This window comes from Panulirus ornatus, chromosome 69, assembly GCF_036320965.1.
Source record: "Panulirus ornatus isolate Po-2019 chromosome 69, ASM3632096v1, whole genome shotgun sequence".
NCBI classification, from domain to species: Eukaryota; Metazoa; Arthropoda; class Malacostraca; order Decapoda; family Palinuridae; genus Panulirus; species Panulirus ornatus.
In genome coordinates, this window is record NC_092292.1 from 12256581 (window position 1) to 12281246 (window position 24666).

A 24666-nucleotide genomic window follows, 5' to 3' on the forward strand; every position below is an offset into this window, starting at 1 on the left:
ACTACCATTGCCTAACATCGGAAAGAGTGCTGTGGAGAATAGCACAAAGAACGAAGGAATAAAAGAATCGATGAATGAATAAATGCGAGAAATGAATGTCATTAGGTGATCTCAAATGCCTGTCTGAGAGCGCTGTCTGTACGTAAGACGTAGCTAACTCCCTCACCTCCTGCAGGAGGTAAAACGCCTCAATCCTGTTTCGATTTTGTTTCTGTGATACTCCTTCCCTGGGCAGCCACTTTGTACGGACGAACCACAACTTTTCGAATACTTATCCTCCTTGGATACCATTCAATACTTTCCCACAGACGCTGATTTGAACATAATATGATAAACACCTAAGACAAAATGGATTTATAACCAGAAAGAGCATGGTCCTGCTTATATACCTAGTTTACAATTACGAGAGTGTAAGAAACTCCACAAGAACACCTCGAGACTTGTAACACCTTGAGGGGTTAGAAGTCTTCCTTTTTTCCTTCTCTCTTCCCCTTCTTTTTTCCTGTATCATTACGAGCGCTGCTGGTTGAGCTGGATCCTAATTACGACATTCTGACGGTAAAAATAAGGCTGGATGACGGCACAAAGAGTGGCAGCATACGGCTCGGCTGAAACAATGGCATAAACAATGATGCCCAAGAGGCTCCGGCAGGCGGAGGAGCCCCGCCCGCCTGCCACCCTCACCCTCACCCTCACCCTCACCTTGGCCTGCATAAGTCGTCAGGTGGCAACGTCAACTCTTTCACTGCCTTCACAAGTTGACCCCACACACGCCTGTTTACTCGGCTCGGTCAGACGTTTTTCATTCATACTAAATCGGGATGGATACCAGTGAGTGTAAACTGAGAAGGGCTTATGGTTGGGGAAGGGGGAATGGGGGTGAAGTTGGTCTTATGGACGTAATCATTATTCTCCAGGTCTTGGGGAAGAAGGAGAAAGAAGTTTGCCCCGAAGTTAATTTTCTCCTTGTATGTATACAAGATTGGCTTTTAGATCTCAATGTTGATATGTCTATTTATCTTATTTTTACGTAATTCCGTGTCCTTGATAGACTGGTAATCTCGTGCAACCCTCTAAACCCCTACAGGTAGCAAGCACTTCGTGGCGAGGAGAGATAAAATAAGCGAGACACACTTCGTATCCCGGGTGAAGGGGGGTGGGTTTCCGTTTCCGCGCTACTTCTACGTCCGCCTCACACGGGCCAAACTATCAGGACGCAACCTCCCCTTCACTCACTGGTGAGCCACACCGGCAGGGAAAGCATCTGTGGTCTTACAATCATCTTAAACACCTGAAGAAGGCGTTCGAATCTACTGTCGATTGGTAGTTACCAAGTGAAGGTGTCGTCGACCTTAATGGCCTTAAGCTTAAGTTCGATTGGCCCAAAGGGGAGATAACCAACGAACTACCCCAATCAAGTAGTTACCAGTGATGAAGTGTGGACATTATAGAGGATGAGAAGGTGAGATTTTTAAGACGCCTGTAGACGGAATGGAGTTCCCGAATGAATGCAATACAATACTATCTGTTCATCTTTGTAAGCCTCTGAAATGAAACGAGCTTCATTGATTGATTAAGTCTCCCACAAGAGATTAAAGTTACAGTAGAAGTAACGAACAGACACATTAATGCTGAATATGCGTTTTGGTCTTGAGGGATATGTGTGAAAAGGAATATACTCCCAATATATACAAATATACGTACATATGAGGAAGGGGATATCTGTTGAAGACAAGTAGAGAAATGGATGTTATGTATATATATATATATATATATATATATATATATATATATATATATATATATATATAAGATAGATAGATAGATAGATAGATATTGTAGATTTTCCCAAAGCTAACCCAGCTGTTCATCATCCCTTCGAAGGCAGTCGATAAATGGGTACCTGGCTTAGGCTGAAGTGTGTGTGTGTGTGTGTGTGTGTGTGTGTGTGTGTGTGTGTGTGTGTGTTATGAATACATAAATAAAGACCGATTCATTGAATTCAGGCAGCCCCCCGGCTGTAAATATACCGCGTGTGTTCCTGTTTCTAATCACAAAGACATAATTACAAACACACACACACACACACACACACACACACACACACACACACACACACACATCGAAGGTAGGACTAGTGTTAGTGGCTCTCTCGGGCTGCCCTGCAGGTCAACACCACGTCGACCTGAACTCTCTCTCTCTCTCTCTCTCTCTCTCTCTCTCTGTCTCTCTCTCTCTTGGCACTGGCGTTACGCCTGCTCGAACGGACCTAACCATCTTCGCATGGTGGCGTCTGTCGACTCCTCCCGATGCATCTGAGTGAGAGAGAGAGAGAGAGAGAGAGAGAGAGAGAGAGAGAGAGAGAGAGAGATCAAGAAATCAGACACGTTTTACCAGGGAGGTACAAGTGAGGGTCTGATGCGAGGGTTCTCTGTCGAAGCTACGGTCGCTCCGGTGGACATCACATCACACGATGATGTCCCTCCCTCGGTTCTCCGACCGTTGGAGTTGTGGTGACCCAGCTGGCCACAGCGACCTTTGGGGTTGTGGTGACCCAGCTGGCTACAACGACCGTTGGAGTTGTGGTGACCCAGCTGGCTACAACGACCTTTGGAGTTGTTGTGACCCAGCTGGCCACAGCGACCTTTGTAGTTGTTGTGACCCAGCTGGCCACAGCGGACGTTGAAGATGTGACCCATCACCATACCAAGACTAACTGCAACTGACCAATGGCCATCACCAAACACAATCACCTTGTGCCAACCACTGCTCGTACAGACACAAGAATTGCCTTATACTAACTACCCTATATGTCATGAACAATCCATAAACGAGTTCAATGCTAAACAAGCTAATAGCCTAGTTCTCCCAGAGTTATGAGTATGGCAACAGCTATATCACGGTAACGCAAGCATGGTGAATATATATTCATTAGCTGATGTTCACCATTAAGTATATACGTCAATACAGTATTTTAGATGATGTTCAACGTTAAGTATATACGTCAATACAGTATTGTAGATGATGTTCAACGTTAAGTATATACGTCGACACTGTATTTTAGATGATGTTCAACGTTAAGTATATACGTCAACACAGTATTTTAGATGATGTTCAACGTTAAGTATATACGTCAACACAGTATTTTAGACGATGTTCAACGTAAAGTATATACGTCAATACAGTATTTTAGATGATGTTCAACGTTAAGTATATTCGTCAACACAGTATTTTAGATGATGTTCAACGTTAAGTATATTCGTCACACAGCATTTTAGATGATGTTCAACGTAAAGTATATACGTCAACACAGTATTTTAGATGATGTTCAACGTTAAGTATATACGTCAACACAGTATTGTAAATGATGTTCAACGTTAAGTATATACGTCAACACAGTATTGTAGATGATGTTCAACGTTAAGTATATACGTCAACACAGTATTTTAGATGATGTTCAACGTTAAGTGTATACGTCAACACAGTATTGTAGATGATGTTCAACGTTAAGTGTATACATCAACACAGCATTGTAGATGATGTTCAACGTTAAGTATATACGTCACACAGTATTGTAGATGATGTTCAACGTAAAGTATATACGTCAATACAGTATTTTAGATGATGTTCAACGTTAAGTATATTCGTCACACAGCATTTTAGACGAGGTTCAACGTTAAGTATATACGTCGACACTGTATTTTAGATGATGTTCAACGTTAAGTATATACGTCGACACTGTATTTTAGATGATGTTCACCATTAAGGATATACGTCAACACAGTATTTTAGATGATGTTCAACGTTAAGTATATACGTCAACACAGTCGTTAACCCGTCTTTGCAGCGGTATAGACTCGTTTGCTTTATACCCATACGAATACCCATACGAATACCCATACGAATACCCATACGAATACCATTTATCACTTTCCACCACCACCACCCTCCCTCCGTCTCTCTCTCTCTTCCTTTGCCTGAGGATCTTCCATCCTGTACCTCTCAGCGTCTTGCACAGTCTGTCTCACCTTCGATGCCTACCTGCACTTCACCTCCCGCACGAAACTCATCATTCCCTCCTCCTCCTCCTCACACATCTTCGTTCAAGCCACACACACACACACACACACACACAACTCTGTCGCATCTCTGGTGTTAATTGGTTGTAGGTATACAGCTCTCGGAGTTTGGGGTGGGGTTGGGTGGAATGGGGTGGAGTGGGGGGGAAGGTGGGGTTTGTTCCACTCACCACACGCTCATTTGTCATTATGAGAGAGAGAGAGGGCGCATCCACCTCCTTATTTGTCCCGATAGGAGAGAGAGGGAGACAGAGAGAGTTTGATCCTCTTTATGACACTGAAGTGATCTTGATCCTGTTGTTCAGAGGGTTCACTTTTTGGCAGTAGTGTTCAGAGCCTCTTGGATGTGATTCGCTTTTTTTTTTTTTTTGCACCTGTTCCCTCCCTTGCCCCGTGCACCGTCTCCATAAAAATACAAGGGAAAACACGGAATTTATTTTGGCCGGTCAACATTACCATAATTTGGAGAATTTCAAAATCCTCAGCCAAACATTTGTCGTTACTCTCCAACTGGGGAATTCTGAACACACGCAAAATCAAGTAAGTCGTCGAAAAAGAGTTAATAAATGTGGTTGTGGAAGGCGTGATGTGGAAGGGTGTTTGGATGGCTGTGGTAGGCTATGGCAGGGTGTTTGGGTGGCTGTGGTAGGCTATGGTAGGGTGTGGTAGGATATGGAAGGGTGTGGTAGGCTGTGGTAGGCTATGGCAGGGTGTGGAAGGCTGTGGTAGGATAGGGAAGAGTGTGGTAGGCTGTGGTAGGCTATGGCAGGCTGTGGTAGGCTATGGCAAGGTGTGGTTGGCTATGGCAAGGTGTGGTAGGCTGTGGTTGGCTATGGCAAGGTGTTTGGGTGGCTGTGGTAGGCTATGGCAGGGTGTTTGGGTGGCTGTGGTAGGCTATGGCAGGGTGTGGCAGGCTTTGATGGACTATGGAAGGGTGTGGCAGGGTTTGGTTGGCTGTGGTTGGCTCCAGGATAGGTCACCCATGACAGACGGTAGAATGCTCCATGGTAGTAAAAATAATTCACCGTATATTGTATTCGTTCTTAAAGGTACTGGTAGATAGGAAGTAAGTGGTTAGCAAGGGGGGATGTGAGCGGTAGGTGGTAGTCGGGATAGTGCCTTATGGTAGACGGGAAGTGTTGGTTTATGGTACACAGTAGAAGAATAAAGGGTAAGTAGAATTCTATGGGGTTTGTTGTTGGCTGTAGAAGGTGTTATAGAAAAGTAGATTTTAAGTAACGCCACATAGTAGTTCGCCCTAATAAGTGTTGTAATAAGTGGCAGACCTATGTCTGGTTGTTATAGGTTGTGGTAAATAGTGGATGGGTATGGTTAGATAACAGTATAGTTGGGGTAGGTCTGGGTAGATTGCGGTAGATAGACTGTTAAGAGCTCTTGGTAAGTAGTGGTAAACAGCAACAAGATGTGGTAGACTTCATCACTTCCTAGTAGAAAGTAGATTACTGGTAGACAAAGGGGAAAAATGGCCGCTGGAAACGAAGAGGAGAAGGTATGAGTGCTTGAGACAGAAAATGGGTACCGTAGAAACCATTAAATGGTCATGGTAATGGTAAAAGGTCTTTGGTTATAGCCGTGGTGATGTGTTATGGCGATCATGGGAATGGCAGCGGATCATGGTAGGAGTGTGCGAGCGTGTGTGAGGCTGTGGTACACCGCGCCAGTCACCTCAGGGGAGGTTAATGCGAGATCAGACGCAGCAGACGCAGTAGGAGCAGTGGAGGTAGCAGCAGACGCAGCAGCGACAGCAGGAGACGCAGCTTCAGACGCAGTAGCGACAGCAGGAGACGCAGCTTCAGACGCAGCAGCGACAGCAGGAGACGCAGCTTCAGACGCAGCAGCGACAGCAGGAGACGCAGCTTCAGACGCAGCAGCGACAGCAGGAGACGCAGCTTCAGACGCAGCAGCGACAGCAAGAGACGCAGCTTCAGACGCAGCAGTGACAGCAGCAGCAACAGAAGCAGAAGCAGCAGCAGCAACAGAAGCAGAAGCAGCAGCAGCAACAGAAGCAGAAGCAGCAGCAGCAGAAGCAGCAGCAGGAACAACACAGCAGAAGGAGGAGGAGGAGGAGGAGGCGGCGGAGGCAGCTCAGCGGTTGCTGGCCGCGGCTGCGGTCCTGTGGCACTGCTACCTTATCGCCCGGACAAGATGGCGGCGACCACCACTGCTCAATATTTTGTCATCGGCAAATGTGACGGCGGGAGGCGAGGTGAGGCCAGGGAGGGGGGTAGGGAGGGAGAGGGGAGAGACGGCGGCCAGTGAGGGGAGAGAGGGTCAGGGGGCGCGGCGGCGGCGGCGGCGGCGGCTCGCCGGGGGAGAGTGGAGAGGAGGAGGAGGAGGAGGAGGTGGAGACGGGGGTAAAGGAAGGAGGAGGGGGCGCGGGCGGGGAGCGGGCAGGGGACGACCCTCCGGAAAGACTGGCTGGGGGAAGGAGGTGGAGGGTGGGGGAAAGGCGGGCTCAGAGGGATGGAGGGAGGGAAGGCAAGAGGGAGGGAGGGAGGGAAGGCAAGAGGGAGGGAGGAGTGAGGGAGGGACGCTCCCCAGGGACAGCCGGGGCCTGTGGTAGCAAGGCGATTGGGAGGGACTTTAGGAATTTCTTTTATTTCGCTCAGCTTCAGAGACTTCCCCCGTGGAAGCTGGGGAGCTGGTGCAGTTCCAGCCAGACGCACCTTATATCGACCATTATAATCCAGAAGCGAAGACTGTCAAGGGCGACTTGTGTGTGTGTGTGTGTGTGTCTCTCCCTCCCTCATCTCTCTCTCTCTCTCTCTCTCTCTCTCTCTCTCTCTCTCTCTCTCTCTCTCTCTCTCTCTCTCTCTCGTGGTTGAGACTGTGATCATTTGAAACCTTACGATGAGCAGCAGTTGAGGGAGAGTGTGTCTCTCTCTCTCTCTCACTCTCTCTCTCTCTCTCTCTCTCTCTCTCTCTCTCTCTCTCTCTCTCTCTCTCTCTCTCTAACTCTCTCTCTCTCTCTCCAGGATGTTCCGAGTTTCTAGCAGGAACTCAAGACTCGTCCATTAATCTCTTCCTGACTCCATATTTACATGACTGGAAAACCCACAGTAGCGCCAGGGGTGTGTGTGGGTGGTTGTTCTTGTTGTTGTTGGTCTGTTTGTAGGGGTAGCTGTCTACTCTTTGGTAGATGAGAGGCTTTGGTCTACCGTGTAGGTAAGAGGGTGTATATATCTACCATGTAGATGGTGAGAGTAATGTCCATTAGATATATAATTTTTGAAAGCTTTTCTTATTCAGCATAAAGATAAGCTTCGCTGGCCAAGCAAGCAGGTTTTGGTGACGAAGTGACTTAAACATGAAGTGACTTAAACACGAAGTACTTAAACACGAAGTGACTTAAACACTAAGTGACTTAAACACGAGTGACTTAAACACGAACGACAAACAAGAAGTGACTTAAACATGAAGTGACTTAAGCACGAAGTGACTTAAACACGAGTCAAATCATACTTAGATTTGAGGATGATTATGAGAATGATAGAAATCAAAATCTAATTTCAATTGCGTCGGTGGAAAGTGACAATTTAGATCTTGACTCTCATCTTGGAAGGCGCAGTTTTGAGAAGGTGGTGTTTGAGCGCCAGGAGGAAAGTGACCGATAGAGAAGACGATGAAGGTGACTGAGAAAATGTCATCAAGGTTAGCAAACAAAAGACATTTATGCCCGAGAAAGATTAGAAAAAAATGAGAAAAACTCAGAGAGAGAGAGAGAGAGAGAGAGAGAGAGAGAGATTAGGAATGTTAGAAGGGAAAGCAACACACATAATTAGAAAAACGTATTGAGATTAGAAATGTTAGAAGGAAAAGCCACATCCATAATTAGAAAAACGTATAGAGATTAGAAACGTTAGAAGGAAAAGCCACATTCATAATTAGAAAAACGTATAGAGATTAGAAATGTTAGAAGGAAAAGCCACACCCATAATTAGACAAACGTAGATTAGAAATGTTAGAAAGCCACATCCATAATCAAACAAACGTATAGAGAAATTAGAAATGTTAGAAAGCCACATCCATAATTAAACAAACGTAGAGAGAGAGATTAGAAATGTTAGAAAGCCACATCTACAAGCAGTATCACCTCACATATAATATACCTACGAAGCATAATATGAGATATGAGTCTGCGAGCGATTCATGAGGTGAGTGGCTCAGCGTTTGGCACCACCACCACCTCCCTTCATCCCCTCATCATCATCTCCAAAGAGAAAGATGAGGAGGTGAGAGACAGTGTATAACTTTTGACCTGCCAAGAGATTGGAACAATTGCTGTCGCCGAGTTAGAACCAGCTGCACTTACCCCTAATCCGTACCGAGTGATTGGAAGATGAAATGCATTGATTGGTGGAGGGAGAAAAGACATCAAAGAAGAAATTGATCCAGTAGAGACCATGAAATATATGAATGTTTTCGTGTATGGTTTAGAAACCTTAGCTAACAACCACAAAAAACGGTTGTATATATATACATATATATATATATATATATATATATATATATATATATATATATATATATATATATATATATACATATATATATATATATATATATATATACATATATATATATACACCCTTAGCCTGAGCCAGGAATCCATTTCATCGACCAAACCCTTATTAGTAGATGAACAGCTGGGTTGACTATGGGCCGACTGCCGCAACCAGGATTCGAACCTATGCACTGGACCCTGGATGGTCCGTAAATGCGTCATGGTCAGGACAGTTAACTGCTGTAATATATATATATATATATATATATATATATATATATATATATATATATATATATATATATATATAACATCTATTAACACAAAGCTTAATCATTGCCCTCATACTTAGATAAACCGTTTAAGTAACAGTCATTACAATATGGTTGTATTAACCCCCTCGCGCCTTCACTCCCCCTCCCTTTAAGTCATTAATGATAAACTATCAGTAACTCCATTAAGACGTCGTTAAGCTGGGTAACTAGCGGGGTGCTTGTTAAAGCCGGATTTAGCTTATAGGACGAGAGACCGGACACCAAGACGTGTGTATATATATATATCTTTTTCTTTTCTTTTAAACTATTCGCCATTTCCCGCGTTAGCGAGGTAGCATTAAGAACAGAGGACTGGGCCTTTGAGGGAATACCCTCACCTGGCCCAATTCTCTGTTCCTTCTTTTGGAAAATTAAAAAAAAAAAAACGAGAGGGGAGGATTTCCAGCCCCCCCGCTCCCTCCCCTTTTAGTCGCCTTTTACGACACGCAGGGAATACGTGGGAAGTATTCTTTGTCCCCTATCCCCTATATATATATATATATATATATATATATACATATATATATATATATATATGTACATATACCACTGATTAATCATTTCAAATGTTCCTTATGATAGATTGGTTGTAAGGCAATAGTGAGCAATGAGTAATGATTAGCAGCCTGTGTCGTGTCCCTCTGGTGTGATCAGTGATTAATATAATGCCATGTATGGGATGGTATGGATGACAGAGCGCCAACGCTGTTTGATCCTGAATCACATTCAAGGAAGTTAGAAACTGATCTATATCAAAATAGCATCCACGACATGATAGCTATTTGTCCGTGTTTGTGTCTATGTGTGTTTGTTGGTACAGGTGTTACCGGACTCCACCGTTTGCAAGTGGTTAACGCTGCAAGGTAGAAGTGACCAAATATATTCTCGCCCGAGGAGAATTCCACCTTCCCCTGCTCCTGTATGGAGTGCAGCCTCTGATTTGAAGAGGTAATGGGGTTTCATACGTATATATATATATATATATATATATATATATATATATATATATATATATATATATATATATATATATATATATATCAACATACATATGCATACACATGGATATACATATTGATACATGCTTGCCTTCATCCATTCCTGGTGCTACCCCACTCCACAGGAAACAACATCGCTACCCTTAGCTTCAGCGAGGTAGCGCCAAAAAGGTCACATTCGTTCACACTCAGTCTCTAGCTGTTTATATATATATATATATATATATATATATATATATATATATATATATATATATATATATATATATGTAATAGGGTTGATAATAGCCTAGTAGTAGTGCTTCCGCCTCTTACGCAAGGGACCCGGGTTCGATCCTGGTCGTTGGAGGTTAGTATGATATATATATATATATATATATATCTATATATATATATATATATATATATATATATATATATATATATATCGTATCATATATTGCATTAATTATTGCTGTTTAGCATTCGGTCTCTCTGCCTATACGCTAAATCCGGGTCTAACAAGGACCGCGATAGTTACCCAGCTTAATTACGTCATAATGGAGCTACTGATATAGTTTATCATTAACGACCTAACGAAGGGGGAGTGAGGGAGTGAAGGGGGTGGGGGGGGATGATAAGACAGTCACACTTCTATGTGTTATTCAAGCTGTTTCGGTTTGGTATATATATATATATATATATATATATATATATATATATATATATATATATATATATATATATATATTCCTATGAGTCCACGGGGAAAATGAAACACGATAGGTTCCCAAGTGCACTTTCGTGTAGTAATCACATCATCAGGGGAGACACAAGAGAGAAATATTAGATAGATAGATAGATAGATAGATAGATAGATAGAGAGAGAGAGAGAGAGAGAGAGAGAGAGAGAGAGAGAGAGAGAGAGAGGCGTGTCTGGTACCATATATGGAGGCCGAGGGAGACCAGCTTCGCCATGTTCCAGGGATGTGTGAGGTGCCGGGATAGCTGAAGGAGGACAGACGCTAAGTATGAGGTGGCTAGAGTGGACAGAGAGTAAGGAGATATGAGAGAAGGGAGAGGAAATTGGAAGGATACTAATCATTAGAGGAAAGAGGAAGGTAGGAAAGTCATAGTGAACATGGAAAGGACAGATAACTTGTACACCCACCTCTCCCTCTGGCTCAACGGCAGGCATGTAATCTAAAGTATACCATCATTGGAATTTTCTAGGAAAGTGAGGATGGGAAAAATAACCAGATCTATTTCGGAAGTAGATTACTCCAGGAGAGAGCCCCAGTAGAATGGAGACAGGAAAATATGGTAGATCAAAAAGGCGAGAACGAATCCGTAGAGGGTAGATGAGGATTGTGGATAGGGGGTAGAAAGGGAGAAAGGTAAGGGAGGGATACGGAGGGTAATGGAGGGAAGACAGTGCAAAAGACGAATGAGAGAAAAAGATGCTATGGGATGGGTCGATGAGAATAGGAAGGATAGGGAAATGAAGTGTAGAAGATAGAAGGGGATGATTATGGATGGGGGGTGGGTGAGAAAAAACAGGGTATGGGAGAGAAAGAAGGAGGCAAGTGGGGAGCGTGAAAGGTAAAGTACACCAGAACCAGGGCCAGGGAGAGAGAGAGAGAGAGAGAGAGAGAGAGAGAGAGAGAGAGAGAGAGCAACTTGTGTATCATCTTAAACCCCATCCTTTTGCCGGAGAGGCCCTTGCTGCTTTACAACCCTTTCCCACTGCTGCTGGTGCTGCGGGAGACTGATGGTATCTTGGAAACCAAACAAACTTCTTGGGAGAGGGGAAAAAAAAAAGAAAAAAAGAAAAAAAGAATCTGGTCAGAGACTGTTCCAAACTCCATCTCCCAGGACGACCCTTCTCGCCTTCGTCTTGTGGGGGTGGCGGCGGCGGCCGTTGGCCGGCCTTCTCCTCCTCCTCCTCCTCCTCCTCCTCTGCCACTACGACCTCTCGCTATCTGATCCTTGACCAGCGACATTATATAGCCATCCCACCAAACATCCTCTGACCTATACACGCAGTGAGGCGACAGCCACTGTAGCATCTCACACGAACCTCAACTATTGTTAATCCTAACCCCTCGGCATCTGCTTTAAGTGTCTGCCTTGGACTGGATCTTCTGGTTATTCCAAGGGAGAAAATATTGGGTAGGTTTTAGGGTGCGCTGAGAGTCTGGTAGGTCCCTGAGTTGGCCTGCACCGGCGAGATAGTGGCAAGCTGTAGACGCCAGATCACGTCGGAGACACACCGGCCCCCCGACAGCCCTCAGGCCACCCGCTCCTTCCGCTGCTGGAGGAAGAGGGGGCGCGGTGGAAGGTGCGAGGTAGGATGCGGGTGTTAGGTTGGGGGGGGTAAAGATGGGGGGATGATGTAGGGGCGTCATGGCACTTCTTGCCGTCAGGGAGTGGGTGGAAGCCCCAGGTCGAGTGGAGATGTAATGGCGGGGATTTGTGGAGGTAATGGGATACCAAGGAAGATCTTGTCACCTCCTTCTTCAGGAGAGGTTCTGTGGGCACACGATGAAAAAAAAGGTAACCTCGCTGGTGTGGTGGATGGTAGGTGAGTGGAGGGAGTGGACGTTAAGGTAACCTACCTGGTGTGGTGGATGGTAGATGAGTGGAAGGAGTGGACGTTAGGGTAACCTCGCTGGTGTGGTGGATGGTAGATGAGTGGAAGGAGTGGACGTTAAGGTAACCTCGCTGGTGTGGTGGATGGTAGATGAGTAGAAGGAGTGGACGTTAAGGTAACCTCGCTGGTGTGGTGGATGGTAGATGAGTGGAAGGAGTGGACGTTAAGGTAACCTCACTGGTGTGGTGGATGGTAGATGAGTGGAAGGAGTGGACGTTAGGCCACTTCTAGAGAATAGATAAAGAGGCTTATGTTCGTAAGTGAAGGGGTTGATGTCTAACTCCGTCTAAGGAGGATGTTTGCTCTCGAACGACAAATCGACAGAACAAGACGGACTTCGTGGACCTTCTTACTAAACCCGAGATAGAACAGCGGAGGCCAAAAGTTAGCTGTTATCAGTCATTGATGATTCCCCCCTCACTTCCCCCCCAAGTCAGAAAATACCTTCATTAGCTTCAGATAGCTTTAGGGTGAGCTTCGTCTGTTGCTCGTGGTGAATCACTGAAGGATGAGGTGGTTTTTCGAAGCCATCGGCTAACAGGCCAAGAGAAAGGGATTCACCACCTTCAACGCTGGGAGTTAGGGATAACGATAAGGGAAGTGATGGAGAGGAGGAAGGAAGGTTTAGGAACAAATATGGGAAGTGATGGAGAGGAGGCGGAAGGTTTAGGAACGAATATGGGAAGTGATGGAGAGGCGGAAGGTTTAGGAACAAATATGGGAAGTGATGGAGAGGCGGAAGGTTTAGGAACAAATATGGGAAGTGATGGAGAGGCGGAAGGTTTGGGAACAAATATGGGAAGTGATGGAGAGGCGGAAGGTTTAGGAACGAATATGGGAAGAGAGAGAGAGATGGATAAGTAAATGGTGCATGGCGAGGGTCGGTAGATAGATCTTCAAGAACTCGTATCGACATCGACTGAAGGTGATTCCGAGATGGTCAAGTAACGTTGGGAAGAGGAAGTATCGAGCTGGCACTTTAGTAACGCTGGAAGGTTCTCTTTCCTGCGTTGCGGCTATTTGTGTCTCATGAACAGCCACCTCTCCAACACCAAGAGTTTAAACCAAGTCGTGTGGGGGATCACAAGGGAGACACAGAGACGAGTCCTACTTTCAAAGGGTATTCCAAGCAAAGTGCTGAGATGCGCGAATACCTGCGCAAATACCCTTTCTCTCTTCCATATACTTGTATAGATGTTGGAGATCTTCAACGATGATGGTTCTAACTCTTTTAAAGGTGATTGAATTCCACAAAGGACCATCATCAATACTACTACCATCATTGCTATCTTCACAAAAAAGTGATCAGTCGCTCTAACTTATGGACTTCCTTGATGTGCCGGTTAGCGTTCGCGACCGTGGCGAGGTAGCGCATGGAAACAGACGAAGAATGGCCCAACCCACCCACATACACATGTATATACATAAACGCCCACACACGCACATATACATACATTTCAAAGTATACATACATATACATACACAGACATATACATATATACGCACGTACATATTCATACTTGCTGCCTTCATCCATTCTTGTCGCCATCCCGCCACACATGAAATAGCATATATATATATATATATATATATATATATATATATATATATATATATATATATATATATATATATATATACCATCACCAACACGACTTAGCACCATCTCAACACTACCTAGCACCATCACCAAAGCTACCTACCATCGCCATCACCCCTCACAACCAACAGCGGAGGAAGAGAGAGAGAGGAGGAGGAGGAGGAGGAGGAAGCTGCTGCAGCCCATATTATTACATTTCCCGGGAATCAGAAACGTTCAGGCAGAGCTATTGCTGCTCCTGTTCCTGCAGCTCCTGCTTCTGCTGCTCTTACTGCTGCAGCTGTGAGGGATGACGGCTGCTGCTGCCGCTGCTCCTCCTGCTGTGTGGGACCGCTGATCTTGCCCGCCGCCTCTATTCAAATTCCTCGGCGATATAGGAGGGAAATTGATTTATTCTGCCACAAATAGACTCGCGGAAATACTCGGATAGTATATAGACCCGACTGCGGGTTTGCAAGTCGGTAGTTTAGATTTTCCATCCGTGCGCGTCGCCTCTCATTTAAAAGCGGTGTTCATTGTACCTTCATGGCGAACGCCAGGGATGGTACTGTTTAGGGAGGAACTTCGTCTCGACGTAAATCGTCAAAGAAAATCCCTGAAGAGGATTCATTCCCCCCGTTCTTCTCCTTTTGGCAGTGAGTTAGTGTTTTAAAGGAAGAGAGAGAGAGAGAGGGTTGTGGTTTCTCGAGAGATAGTGGATAGACCTTGGCCTGGCCCCCACCTCAATGTTGGCTGGTGCAAATGAACTGGGCCAAATTGTTTGACAGACGAGTGTGGGCAACAAGTGGGGCCTTTAGCAGACGACTACAGCTTGATCTCATCTTTGTTACTGCTCGTGTTTACTCATGCTGCTACTGTTGACTGATGCTGTTAATACGAGCATGGTTTACGACCAGTGTTAGGGTGCAATGTTACTGTTACTGTTGTGGGCCTCGAACTGCTGTTACTTCTACTGTTACAATCTTTACTGCTCGCTGTTCCTGGGACTACTGCTCCTCCTCCTCCTCCTCTTCTTTACTAACTGCTCGTACTGCTTCGACCGTTTGGTTTGTCATTACTTTTATTGCTATGGCTTTTTACTATTGCTGAGGTGGTTACTGCTGTCATAGTGATTACCATGTAAAGTTATTGTTACTACTACTGCTACTTCTGTTCGTACTGTTGCTACTACTGCTACCTACTACTAATTCTTCTGCTACTAGTGCTACTACTAACGTATTCTCTCATTTAGAATTGACCTTGTGATTCTCTCGAACCGTTATCAAAATAAGAGTGCAGATAAGATTCTTTTGATATATATATATATATATATATATATATATATATATATATATATATATATATATATATATATATATATATATATATATCAACTTGTGATAAGCCAAAACTGTATTGAATTGTAAAATAAATCCTTATGTTTCCATGAAGTGAGGTTTCAACTTTCAATATATATATGTATATCTATCTATCTATCTATCTATCTATCTATCTATAGATAGATATTCCCTCAAAGGCCCAGTCCTCTGTTCTTAATGCTACCTCGCTATCGCGGGAAATAGCGAATAGTATGAAAAAAAAAAAAAATATATATATATATATATATATATATATATATATATATATATATATATATATATATATATATACATCCTATGGTCATAGATAAAGATCGTTTTATCTCTGCTGGATATATCTTCTCATTTTCCATGAACTTTCAGTGAAGTTCACACTCATTCTCCACTGTCAAATCACCACTGCTTCAGTGTCTTCGAGAAGGTGTCACGAATGTTCACAGTGGAAGGCACATTTCTCAAACGTGCGCTACCGCTTCGTCAGACGAGTTAAGAAAGACAAGTCAGAGAACTGAGGCGAGTGTCGATCGATTTCGCAAGACTTGTGGTTCATACTTAGGAAGATGCCTGTGTCGGCTCAGTGAGCTAGAGAGAGAGAGAGAGAGAGAGAGAGAGAGAGAGAGAGAGAGAGAGAGAGAGAGAGAGAGAGTACTTTAAGATGAGATTTTTGCCAAAAGGTGGGCAAGGTTAGCGCACACAGCACTCACCCCCAACGAAACTGTAGAGTTACGAAGCTTGCGTCGTGTGAGTTACGGTGCTTTCGAAAGAGTTAGAGAGAGAGAGAGAGAGAGAGAGAGAGAGAGAGAGAGTTTCAGTGGCCGCCACACACACAGCTCATGATGAGGAGACACACACACTGATAAGTGCACTTCTACATTATCTCCTTGTGCCTCGAGAGAGTCAATATTGCCACTTAAGGTGAGTCCTTGTGTTTTCATCAAGTGGTTGACACCCTTCAGGGCCCAGAGACATACACATTCAACCCCGCCTTCTACCTCCTGCCGGAGGTTCGGGGTCAAAGGCCACGCCATCGTACGCAAAGAGACGTACTCTTGTACCTGAAGATTACCCAGTCGTGTTCAATGGTCGCACCGTCGTACTAAAGGATTGTATCATCGTGTTAAGGGTTGTACCGTCATGTTTAAGGGTTGTACCGTCGTGCTAAAGGATAGTACCATCGTGTTAAGGGTTGTACCGTCATGTTTAAGGGTTGTACCGTCGTGTTCGAAGGTCGCACCGTCGTGTTCAAAGGTCGTACCGTCATGCTCAAGAACCATACCATTGTGCTCGAGGACTGTACCGTCGTGCTTAAACAAGGCACCGTCTCGACCAAAGGGTCACCTCTTCGAGGGCCACAATCTCCGTTTATATATTACAGATCCTAAGTAATTGTCCATAATTACATTAAAAACCATTAAATCAAACAACGTCGAATCTAAGCTAGAGATAGCATATATGGCCATTTTAAAAAGTCCTCTTTCCTTACACAAGTAACTATAAAAGATGGAACAGATCACGAAGCCAAATGTCAGGTATTAACAAGACAATCAAAAGACGAAAAAAAAAACCAAACTAATCCATAAATCAGATACGAATATCTTCCTTCTCTTGGTATAAATTGAGAGGATCAATATCACTCGCGTATTGGAAGATAGACTAAACACGAACGCACGCAAGGAAGGACACGCATGGTGTAAGATAGATAGATCATGGACTGAGGCGTTCCTCAACATAAGCCACAGACGATGAGGGATATTCCCCTCCTCCGCCTCCTCCTCCACCTCCTCCCTGCCTCTGAGCCTGGGTGTCGTGCATCACTCTCCTACCACTGGCTAGCGTGGCCCTCGATGCTCCAGTTGCTGGATGTGCTCTGGCGAGGCTGTGGACAGCACTAGGCAAAGAACTCGCGAGCCTCAACTTGAATTAGACCGTTCCGAGGGTATATAGACTGGGGTATTACTTATCATAATTATCATTATTATTATTATCATTATTATTATTATTATTATTATTATTATTATTATTATTATTGTTATTATCATTATCATTATTATTATTATTATTACCATTATCATTATTATTATCATTATTATTATTATTATTATTATTATTATTATTATTATTGATATCATTATGATGCTACCTGAGCGCCGTTTCCCGCATCAGCGGGGTAGCGCCAGGAAACAGACGAAGACCCATCCACGCACATATACACGTACACGCCCATAAACATACATATACATATCAACATATACACATACATATCAACACACACACACACACACACACACACGGTTTCATTGTCTTGGGGTCACATCTACTGCACATTCTCTACTGTTGTACAAGTTCTTAAATTTATATATTGATGTCTGCATCATCTACGTCCTCAGTCGTTCTGTTCCAATCATCCACCACTTATACTTTTATAAGTACGTCTTTACATGTATGAGAATGTATGTGTGTGTGTGTGTGTGTGTGTGTGTGTGTGTGTGTGTGAGATATAGCAAAAAATGTGGATAAAGAAAATAGGTTCAGATTCAAGAAGCATTTTGTAACCTAAGCAAGTGGAATATAATATACATTCTCTCTCCCTTTCCCTCCCCTCGTTAGGTTATGGTGGCTCTGCTTGTATGGGAATATGTGACTTTGGTTAGATACTTAGATATTTTGGATAAAATACGAGAATGTTTGAGCCATTTGGTTAAACGGCTTAACTAGCAGTTAGGCATGTTTGAGACATCCAGATAAGACTGGCTCGTGTGGGCGACTGGCTCGTGCGGGAGACTGGCTCGTAAGGGAGAGTGGCTCGTAAGAGAGAGTGGTTCGTAAGGGAAAGTGGCTCTTAAGGGAGAGTGGCTCGTGAGGGAGAGTGGCTCGTGAGGGAGAGTGGCTCGTAAGGGAGAGTGGCTCGTGAGGGAGACTGGCTCGTGAGGGAAAGTGGCTCGTGAGGGAGAGTGGCTCGTGAGGGAGAGTGGCTCGTAAGGGAGAGTGGCTCGTAAGGGAGAGTGGCTCGTGCGGGAGACTGGCTCGTGAGGGAGACTGGCTCGTGAGGGAGAGTGGCTCGTGAGGGAGAGTGGCTCGTGTGGGAGACTGGCTCGTGCGGGAGACTGGCTCGTGAGGGACAGTGGCTCGTGAGGGACAGTGGCTCGTGAGGGACAGTGGCTCTTGTAGGAGATTGGCCCGTGAGGGAGAGTGGCTCGTGGGGGAGACTGGCTCATGATGGGGAGTGGCTCGTAAGGGAGACTGGCTCGTGCGGGGGAGACTAGCTCGTGCAAGAGACTGGCTCGTGCGGGAGATTGGCTCGTGCGGGAGACAAGCTGGTGCGGGAGAGTGGCTCGTGCGGGGCGCTGGTCAGTATGGCGTAGGTAAGGGAGGGAGAACCCATCGGATTATGGACAATGGCGGCCACGTGCTGGGCCCTCCGCCACCCCGACTGACCAGTGGCTAGCCGCCCTCCAGAGGCACGCCTTACTGACCACTGGCCGCCCTCCCTGCCGCCCCCCCTTCAGCCACTGGCCGCCCTCCCTGCCGCCCGCCAGCCACTCACCGCCCGCCCAGACGACCCATTCATCACTCAACACCAGCCACTCGCTACTGACCACTGGACCCCCAGCCCCGCACAGGCGCACTCCACGCGCCGCGCCCACACCCCTTCCGCAGCCCTAGCCCCGTCCACCTACTCCTCCTCCTCCTCCTGCTGTTGCTGCTGCTACTACAGCTGCTTTTATGGTTGTTGCTGCTATTACCGCTGTTGCTACAGCTGCTTTTATGGCTCTTGTCGCTATTACCGCTGTTGCTACAGCTGCTTTTATGGTTGCTGCTGCTATTACCGCTGTTGCTACAGCTGCTTTTATGGTTGTTGCTGCTATTACCGCTGTTGCTACAGCTGCTTTTATGGCTCTTGTCGCTATTACCGCTGCTCCCTTCTGCTGCTGCCTTTATGGTAACTGCAGCTGCCACAGCTGCTTTTCGTGGCTATTGCTTCTGCTACTGGTTGCTGTTGCCACGGCAGCTGCTTTTAATGGTTGCTGGTGCTGCTGCTTCTGCTGTTATTACAGCTGCTCTGCTATGAAGGGACGAGGGAGTTCACAGAAGGGAGAGGTAAAAGGGACACGGTGGTCTTGGGAAGGGAGGAAGTCTAGGTAAAGGCGACCCTCATCCCAGAAGGAGGAGGAAGAGGAAGAGATCGGTGCTCTGCCATGGTCACCACCCCCCCTCGAGGTCTGGTCTCTCTCTCTCTCTCTCTCTCTCTCTCTCTCTCTCTCTCTCTCTCTCTCTCTCTTTCTCTCTCTCATCCGAGCCTATAACTCCACCTTGGTGTTCTAGCGTCGCGCCCCAAGTCCCTCGGAGACGAGCACTTCCCTCTGGAGTGAGGTTCCCCTTCGAGACTCTCGTCTCCCTGAAAGACCTCTGGGACATACCTTCGGCGTCTTCGCTACATAGCAACTCTTCTGTGATTTTTTCTTTTTTCCGTCAACTAATTTATTCATCTGTACTGAAACCAACCTGTTAACCAATGTATTCATCTGTATTAAGACTAAAAGTAACCAATTTATGCATCTGTATTTAAACCAACCGTTAACCAATTTATTCATCTGTATTAAGACTAAAAGTAACCAATTTATGCATCTGTATTTAAACCAACCGTTAACCAATTTATTCATCTGTACTAAGACTAAAAGTAACCAATTTATGCATCTGTATTAAGACCAACCATTAACCAATATATTCATCTGCATTAAGACTAAAAGTAACCGGTTTATTCATTTGTATTGAAACCAACCGCTAACCAATTTATTCATCTGTATTAAAACCAACCTGTTAACCAATGTATTCATCTGCATTAAGACTAAAAATAACAATTTATTCCTTTGTACTGCGACCAGCCGTTAATCACTTCATTCATCTGTATTTAAAACCAACGCATGAGACTTCTCCTGTTTTCATGTTTGTTTAAACCAACGCATGAGACTTCTCCTGTTTTCATGTTTACTGTCTCTAGCTTTCTATATAAAACTTTAGTAGGCTTGGATTCCAACTATACACAGCAGCTATAGTGTGAATTTTGCATGATTGTTATATGCCTCTTATATGACGCCCATATACCTGAGCTCGATACACCATACATCTGATTGCTATATGAATTTCGTGTTGGGTTTCATGAAGGAAAAAATGAATGACTTCTATGTTTTCTGTCCCTTGTGAGTGATAATAAGATGAGTGTGATCCATCAGAACTTCCGTGCGAATGATGAATTGATGAGTATTGTGACTCATTCTATGTATGAATACTGTATAGATGACGTATATGACATATAAGAGAGATTAATACATACGTATCTTTATTTTTTTTTCATAGGCGTCTTTCAAAGCTTCAATGCGATTCTTATATTTTTCTTCTTCAAACTCGAATGATGATAAATGATGAAAGTCATTATCATTTTATCTTCGTTATCCAGAATGTTTATCGCTGGACGTATGATTTAACCGTGGCGTTGTGGCTAATGATTTTACGACGTCGTGGGGAAACTCATCGTAAATATTCTTTTTTTTTCTCGTTCCTTGCTACGCTCAGTAGCAGTGAGGTGCTTAGAAACGTAAGAGATATATATGAGGTTGTTGAATAGACACACACACACACACACACACACACAGACACACACTTTGATCTAGAGCTTTGTGATTACTAGTTCCTATTATCCACCGCCAGTTCTGTAATATAAACCACTCTTTATTAATCTAGACACACACACACACACACACACACACACACACACACACACACACACACACACACACACACACGCGCGCCCTACATACGGCCAGAAAACAGAATATGTACCTCAAGTCTTGCCATCATGCTCAAAGAAACACAAAAGAGCAAGTGGAGAAGGTCCAAAGGAGAGCATTATAGATGGTACCAGAATTAGGAAAGCTGAGTAGCGGGGCAAGGCTATACAAGCCTTGAATTTGCCCACCAAGGAGCAAAGAAGAGTAAGGGGTGACCTGATCCCAGTCTCTTAAGTCTTTAAACCAGATGGATGACAAGGAGTGGACTCCCGTGGAGTAGTGGTTAGCGTTCCTGACCGTGACGCATTCACGGGCCGCCCAGGGTTGAGCGCATCGGTTCGAATCCTAGTTACGGCAGGCGGTCCACAGTCAACCCAGCTGTACATCTATCTCTAGGTAGTTGTTTGATACAGTGGGTACCTGGCTCAGGCTAGGCTATATATATGTATATACATATAATAGCGTTAATGAGATGGCCTTGATTAGGACCTCAATTGCCCGTGCCATCTCAACTAACGTAAAACAACCGATGTAAACAAGAACTTTCAAAGCAAGCGAGTCGTGGACGTAAGGAAGAAGCTGAATGAGGACATAGCGCAGGCGGACAGCATACAGAGGTTCAAAAGGCTGTATGATGGAAGAGAGGGTACAAGAGAAGGGACCCCCACGAGTGTGGAACTCCCTCCTCATAAAGCAATAATAGGTAATTACACATGCACCGATATAGGTATACGTGTGTGTGTGTGTGTGTGTGTGTGTGTGTGTGTGTGTGTGTTACCTACCCTCCTTTGGTCCGACTAGTTCCTCTTCGTCAATCTTTCCTCACTCATTCTCTCCATGCGTCCAGACCATTCCAACACACCCGCTTCTACTCTTTCAAAAACACTCTTTTTTATTATTAAAACCACACATCTCTCTTACCTTTCATTACTTACTCGATCAAACCACCTCACACCACATATTGTCCTCAAACATTTCAATTCCAGCACATCCACTCTCCTCCTTACAGGCCTATCTAAAGCCCATGTCTCGCAACCACATAACATTGTTGGAACCACTATTCCTTCAAATATACCCAGGTTTGCGCTCTGAGATGACGTTTTCTCTCCACACATTCTTCAGCGCTCCCAGAATCTTCCCTTCCTCCCCCACCCTGCGACTCACTTCCATCAGTTTTTCTCCATTCAAACGCACATCCTAACTAACTTGTTCCTCCACCCTGCTGAACATAATAATCTTGCTCTTATTCACATAAACTCTCAACTTTCTCTTTTCACACACTTTTCCACACTAAGTCACCAACTTCTGCAGTTTCTCATTCGAATCAGCCACCAGTGTTGTATATATATATATATATATATATATATATATATATATATATATATATATATATATATATATATAATTTATTTTTCATTATACTTGATCGCCATTTCCCGCGTCAGCGAGGTACCGCCAGGGAACTGACGAAGAAGATTTATATATATACATATATGCCCATACACCCACATATACATATACATATCAACGTAAACACTCATATATACATATACATATATGCACATATACGTGTTCATATTTACTTGCCTTCATCCATTCCTGGCGCTACCCCACTCCACAGGAAACAACATCGCTACCCCCATCTTCGGCCAGGTAGCGACAGGAAAACAGACAAAAAAAGCCACATTCGCTCACACTCAGTTCTAGCTGTCATGTTAAATGCACCGAAACCACAGATATATATATATATATATATATATATATATATATATATATATATATATATATATATATATATATATATATATGACTCCCGAATTTTGCCCTCTTGAGGTTACACTGTGAATGAAAAATCATCTTTGACGAATCTCTATCATCATCAGCTGACGAAAATTAATACACACTCGTCAAAGAACTCTCTTCGAAAGGGTCCGTCCTATCCCTACTACTGGGCGTATCGCAGCCATGGGCTGCAGAAGCCCCTTGATACGGGAGTCCTGTGGTAACACCAGGATCTTTTCAGAGACGGTCGGGGCTTGAGGTAAGATGAACTATAAATGAAATACACGTACGTGTTATCGTACTTTGCTTGCTGGTGGTTATACCGCTGGCAAAGGTTCATCTTCCGTGAGGCTGTGGTGCATCATCGCCAGTTGACGATGAGAAATGTCTGTTCCCAAAGGAGTGCACTGTATCCCTGCTTTTGATTGAAGCGCAGCTTAGAAAGTGCAAGAGCCCCATAAATGGGGGTCATGAGGATATATATATATATATATATATATATATATATATATATATATATATATATGTGTGTGTGTGTGTGCGTGTGTGTGTGTGTGTGTGTGTGTTTGTGTTACCGGCCAACCTCCCTCCTTGTAGCTACGCTGGGAGTGAAAGGTCACCCTCAGTGATGTTGTATGGACGGAAAGGAGCACAATCTCATCCAAGGATCTTTTTCATCCCAACGAATCCCATCATTGCTCAACCGCTGGTTCTATCGCAGCCTTAACTGAGGCTGCAGGATACCCTATCAAGGGATCCCTTGTATATATAAGAGAATTTAATATCACACTAGACCATATAAAAGCATAGAAAAGCAGATTTTTGTCCTTGGATTTCAACACTTTAGCAGCTGAGGATGTGAGGTGACGCCGTACCACACACATACATACACACACAGAACACCATGACCTCCACCAAACCATTCCTCCACCCACAATCACCACTTTCAACACACGAACTCCTGACGTTCCCTTCTGACGTTCTTCTTCGTCACTCGTCCAGGACGCTACACCACCTCACTATGCACTCACTTCACATGGCTTTCAGGAAGGCAACACTCCCTTCCACAGCTGGGTCCTCCCGGGTGACGGACATGTCCTTGCGCCACGGGACACACCCACTTCCCCTGTGCTACGGCAAGGTGATGATCCCAGGACCTTCCTGACGGTGCGCTCAGCTCTCACTAACCTGGTGCGGGTCCATCAACCGCGGGAGCTCAGGAGGAGACAGTGTGCTGAGGTGTGGTACATTAGCATACTGAGGGGCGTCGGGCACGACGGGCGGCGGCCCGACCTACCCATGCCCCTCCCCAACCCTGCCCCGCCTACCTGTCTGTTTGCCCTCCTCCTCTCACATCCCTCCCTCCCTCTCTCTCCCCCTTCCCCCACTCTCTCTCTCTCTCTCTCTCTCTCCCTGGTCCTCACCAGCTGCTTTGTATCGCGCTTTACCCATATTTGCATCACAGGAGAGAGTCACTGTATTGTTGTGTGTGAGAAGGGCACGCACTGCTAGGAAACCTCGATGGTATGCGGGTAATTCCTACTCCACGGGGCACTACTTCAACTCTGGACCGCGATTTTCTGCTCGTTAGG

General features: G+C 44.8%; 1 protein-coding gene across 6 annotated transcripts in view; it reads right to left on the minus strand.

Annotated features, from left to right (window-relative positions):
* LOC139747673 (uncharacterized) overlaps window positions 1–24378 on the minus strand; it is a 330027-nt gene extending 305649 nt beyond the window's left edge. For all 6 annotated transcript variants that reach the window (XR_011712439.1, XR_011712437.1, XR_011712438.1 and 3 more), the window contains exon 1: window positions 24263–24378. The gene's annotated coding sequence lies outside the window, so the exon portion shown is untranslated. The remainder of the gene's footprint in view (window positions 1–24262) is intronic.
* Window positions 24379–24666: the final 288 nt, after the last annotated feature.